This window comes from Gastrolobium bilobum, unplaced genomic scaffold (genome assembly GCF_033153095.1).
Source record: "Gastrolobium bilobum isolate Gb01-03AN ecotype WA unplaced genomic scaffold, APGP_CSIRO_Gbil_v1 utg22975, whole genome shotgun sequence".
NCBI classification, from domain to species: Eukaryota; Viridiplantae; Streptophyta; class Magnoliopsida; order Fabales; family Fabaceae; genus Gastrolobium; species Gastrolobium bilobum.
This window is the reverse complement of record NW_026897291.1, coordinates 12,731-18,351: the sequence shown is the minus strand read 5'-3', so window position 1 is coordinate 18,351 and position 5,621 is coordinate 12,731. Positions and strand designations below refer to the sequence as shown.

General features: G+C 37.4%; 1 long non-coding RNA gene across 1 annotated transcript; it reads left to right on the top strand.

The window, feature by feature from the left end:
- Positions 1–880: 880 nt before the first annotated feature.
- Positions 881–5,414, top strand: LOC133305731 (uncharacterized). Its single transcript, XR_009750804.1, has 4 exons — positions 881–1,524; positions 1,596–1,747; positions 2,559–2,625; positions 5,218–5,414. It is a non-coding gene; the product is annotated as an uncharacterized LOC133305731 (long non-coding RNA).
- Positions 5,415–5,621: the final 207 nt, after the last annotated feature.

Genomic DNA, 5,621 nt, shown 5'->3' with positions numbered 1-5,621 from the left:
TGAGTTGCATTATAAATGTTGATAGCCGGAACCTTTTATTAGTAAGCTCTATATTAGTGAGTTTCACTCCTACTTTGTGTTCCGCCATAGTGTACGGACTGTGGTAAGGTGGTTTGATATGTTTTGATGTGGTTATTTTGATATGCTTTGGATGTGTTTACCTTGATGGGTTTTGATGTAATTTCTGTATTGATTCTAAATGTGCATCGATGTCCGCTTGGGGTCCTTCCTTGGGAACATGTGCCTTGATTTTCGCTTGGGGTCCTCCCTTGGGAATGATTGTGTTAAGCAGTAGATTTAAGCAGATGTTGGGATGGTAAGACGAAGTTTGGGGACAAACTTCAAAACAAGTTGGGGAGAGTGTAACATCCCACGTAATAAGGAAAATATAAATATGAATTGCTAGGTGGAATACTAGTACTTATGTTAAATTCAAGTTATGTGCAATACATGCTTTGGCTTTGACTTATATGGCTTCTAGAGTGGAATTAATAATGAGCTAGGGAAATTACTTGAATTATAATAATAGGCGAGAATTTATTTTGGGCATGTGAAACTTTAGTTGAATGATATAAGAAATAATTTAGTAGTAGCAAATAGAAGGAATTGAAAATAATTAAAAGACTTGGGAATTTATAATTTTATGGGTTGGTATCTAAGTTAGTACCACTCATGGGCTTGTAAATTTTTGATCTCTAATTCTTGTAGGCCGAAGCCTTAGGGCATTAGGAGGTGTCTTTGATCCAGCCCAATTTTGTAGGCATCATCATCATCCTATCCTAAGTAATTCAACAAGGCAGCCTTTGATTGGGAAACAATCACCACATGGCAGAAAACTTATCCTTGTCTTCTCCCTCTCATGAGCGCCTAGGTTAGGTAAAAAGGGGAGAGAAAAATTCTGATTAAGTTCCCATTTAATATCTCAAGTCAGCCACTTCCCATTCCTCCCTTTCCATGCGCCTAGGTGGTGCAAAAAGCTAGCTTTACTTGTTGCAATATACAACCTCACTCAGCCTTTTTCTACATGCAACCAATAGGTGCATAGGAGTCACCTTGCATGTCCCTTCATTGGGCAGAATTGCCTCCCTCTCTTGCTCTCTTTTGTGCGCCCAAATGTAAGAGAAGAATTCAAATTAAATTTCCTGACCTTGCTTGTTATAATATCAGCCTTCCAGCCTCATTCCTACACCATTCCAAGCGCTGTTGGTGAGTGTTGAATTGGAGGGGTTGCTTCGTTAAAACAGATTCATTCTAGCCACATATTCCCCTCTATCTTTTCCATCTTGTGAGCACCTTTGAAGAAGAAGAACCTTGAACTCTGGTTTCCCTTGTTGAAATAAACCTCAGCCGCATGCTTCCCTCTCTTTCCTCTTGAAACCGTAGCACAAATAGAGAGTGAAGACCAAGAAATAATTTCACGTTCCTCCTATGTCCTCGTCTCAAACCGTGGACTCCTAGTGAAGACCCAACATAAGGCTTTCGTATTCTTCTCCCTTGCTCAGCCGAAGTCCTTAACTCAATGAGGTAGTGAATAGTTTATTCTCCTTGTATTCTCTTACCACATTCGGTTAAAGGAGATGTGCCATTGTATGTAGGTATTAAGTCAAGTTAATCTGTTCTGTCCTCATTTTATTTTCGTGCGCACGGTCATCAGCGTGAGGAGTAAAGCTTGCTGTTTTGGTGGAGCTAAGGGACTGAGGTGTTGTTCTCTGTCTTGTTCGACTTTCCTTGTGTGCTTGCAATAGAGGTAAACACAAATGTCGAACCTCTTCTCCCTCCTATATTCGGGTTGTGAAGCATGCTTAGGATGTAGTTTTCTTTTATTTTATTCCCTTGTAGATTCTGCCATCTTGTACCCTTGGACCTTATCTTGTAAGTATGAAAACAAATTAGGGGATGGTTTTTGTTAAATCGTGGGACTGCTTGGCTATATTTTAATGCATCTTCAATTTTTGTAAGTCAAAGTAATAAGGACTGCATGCTTAGGCTTCTCTTGTAGCGCTCCATACATGGATTATTGGAGTTTTGAAATAAGTCATTCTTGATGTTTTGCCTTGATAAAATCGATTCTGACTTGGTAAACTTTATTATGAGCTAAGCCTTATTCCAATTTAAAAGGTTCAGCATGTTGTCAAGCTTCCCTTCTCGCATCCTTTAGTCTTGTTGAGCTAAATTTAGAATTAACGTCATGAACCATTGTATAATAAAATCAATTCTGTTTTAGTGAATCTAGAGGTGTCCTAAGCTCCATTTAAGCTAAAATACAGCATGATAAAGAGAGTCCTCTTTAGCGCACTGTATGGGTAGAGAAACAAGAATTTTATGAATAAAGTCTTGTAAAACGTTGTGTTATAACCAAATCTGTCTTGGTTGGGAACATTAGAAATTCACGCTGTTTAACGTTGGTAAAGCTTAGATTAAAGTTAGAATATTTTTTGGGGAAAATAGCCTTGGTGGCCGAATGGGTGCATGAACACTTAAACTTGGAAACTCATTGGTAATTTATAGGAAAAGTTTAGAACGTATTCTGATTGAATTACGCTTGTATATACCTATAGGTGCGCATACTTTGTGAGACCTTGGATCAGTTAGCTGCTGCCTGGTAAATTAATGGTGACATGTGAGGTAAGTGTCTGCTGACATTACCTTTTGTGACTGCTAGCTAGAGCATGAGTTGTGAACGTTGCTCTCTTGTGCCTCGATTTGGAAATTTCGTATATGATTCCGCTCATGGTTTAAAATGCTGGATACTTGTTTTGAGAATTAATTATGATTCAGCATCTTGATCTTGGACTCCATGAGATATATGTATCTTGATTACTATCTAGTCATGCATGCGCATTCATAATTTTTAACTGTATGTTTGCGTGTGATCCATGACATAGCATACATGCATAAGTTTCATGTTTATAACGGAAAATGTTTCAAAAACTATGCATACGTTTGAGCACGCATCATGTAGGCATCCCTGCGGTACCAGGGTATGGGACACTTGGCTTCAGTCCGCTTAGGTTACAGTTGGAACCCTCTGCGGAGCCATTAAGGGAGGGACCTCCACTATACTTGATAAGTACAGGCACGACGGTGCTGTAAACGTACTCTTGGCGTTATATACGCATCTGGACTAGTATATTTTGGCGATATACTTGTTTTGAGAATTAATTATGATTCAGCATCTTGATCTTGGACTCCATGAGATATATGTATCTTGATTACTATCTAGTCATGCATGCGCATTCATAATTTTTAACTGTATGGTTGCGTGTGATCTATGACATAGCATACATGCATAAGTTTCATGTTTATAACGGAAAATGTTTCGAAAACTATGCATACGTTTGAGCACGCGTCATGTAGGCATCCCTGCGGTACCAGGGTATGGGACACTTGGCTTCAGTCCGCTTAGGTTACAGTTGGAACCCTCTGCGGAGCCATTAAGGGAGGGACCTCCACTATACTTGATAAGTACAGGCACGACGGTGCTGTAAACGTACTCTTGGCGTTATATACGCATCTTGACTAGTATATTTTGGCGATATATACGCATCTTGATTAGTATTTTTGGCGTTATATACGCAATATGATAAAACTTAGTATCTGACGAATTTAACTTCATGACGCGGCTGCTTTGTAATTCTGTATCTAGTTAGTATTGTTGCATTATTGGTTTTGTTATCACACTACTGGGTTTTTTCTCACCCCTTTGGGGCTGCTATTTTTACAAAATGGCAGGAGGACGGAAGAGCATATGAATACTTGATTATATGGATATTTACTGTTATGTGCTGTTGTTTGGACTTTGGTGTTGCTGTTTATTTGATGGATAACTGTATTAAAATGAAAATTTTGGATTACTGTTGGATTATGATTTTATTGTTGTTTTAAGAATTTTATGATCAGCAAGTATTTTGGAAACAAATTCTAGAAACGTTTTGCAAAAATAATTTCCGATGTTTTATTAAGTGCTGTTTTTTTTAAACAGTTTTGCGAGCACTTTGTGAGTCATGTTACGAGTGGCAAACGAACTCCGACTTACTATTATTTTATATGCACGCGAAGCCCCTGACGTACTATTTCTATTTTATATGCAAACGAACTTGATTTTTTTACGAATTTTACAAGACAGCAATGTCTGCGAGAAAATTAATATTTTCAGCTCGTTAAGAAATTTTGAAAGTACACTCTGATTTTCGTAAGGAAACTGATTTCAATCACAAGTTTTGATTAGCAACATCAAAATGATTTTTCAGTACTTAAAATATGACGAACGAACTCTAATTTCGCTTAGCAAACAACTCTCTTGGATGCATACAAGGGAGGGTGTTTCAAAATGAGACATAAAATATGTCGTTGGAAAGCTTGTGATGTCTAGTATAACATAGTAAAATCTTACAATTTTTGGTAAAGAGTTAGAATTTCAGTTTTAAAAATGGTAAAGACAGTTTGTGTTTGAGGGCATTAGGAGAAGCCTGCAGTCACTAAACGAAAAAGAAAAAGTAGTCCAAATGTCATGAAATTTGGGAATCTGATTATTAATAATATTTTTAACACAAGATAGGCTTTACTTGTCGGACTGTGTGTCTGTGGACTACTCGATTGATACCGAGTTAGTGTTGGAGGATTTAGCTTGATAGGTAAGCTTTCGGTCCTGAGTTTTATCCATTATTGTTCTACCAAACCCCACGGGGGATTGGTTTATGTGTATGATATGTTTTTTTTTTAAATTATATATGTTGATGTTATGACTATTGGATATTTTGTTGAGTTGGATTTTGTTATAGTGCATTGCTACATGTAAATGTAGGTGGGATACTGTGCACAACACCTGTGTGGGGTTCCTGAGCATGGTTGATTCCATGTAAGGGTAGAACTCTTGTAGTGTGGGTATAAGGTGAACTCCTTATACTTTTGGGTAGGTTGCAGATGTGCGTAATACCTACATTGTTCTCTGGCCAGTAGGATTATTATTGCGCACCCACATGATGTATGTTTAAGGATGCATACACACAAGACATTGACATATGCGGCATTGCACACTCATTTGATATATTGCATGACATGCTTATTTTATATGCTGCATTGTTTATTGCTATAAATGGCCCGGTATAGCCATTATCCTTATCTTGATATATTGCATGACATGGTGGAGGATCCCTTGAGGACGGGTCTTACTGAGATTTCTAATTCTCATCCTTTCTGGGGCATATTTTTCTGTAGATGACGTTCGTGAGACGGACATTGATAAAGGCAAGAGGTCGGCATAGAGATTTTATTATTTTTATGAGCCATGCATATTATGATTATTCAGTTTTCCATGAGGAGACTCTATTGTGACTAGATTTGATGGATTGTGTTGTTATTTGTGATGAGCATAGGGGTTGTATATGCCACTATTAAATAATATGTTTATTTGTTGACTCAAGTATTTGTATAGTAGCACCATGAGTTATGGATGCTTTTGAATTGTTATTTACGAGTAGGAGGTATTTCAAGTTTTGTCTTAGCACTGCAATTACATAAGGATTGTTAATAAAAGGAAAAGTTAATCCACTATGAGAATTAGCCTTGATTATTTATATAAAATAATATATTATTTTCGCGATTAATTATTGCAAGCTGCG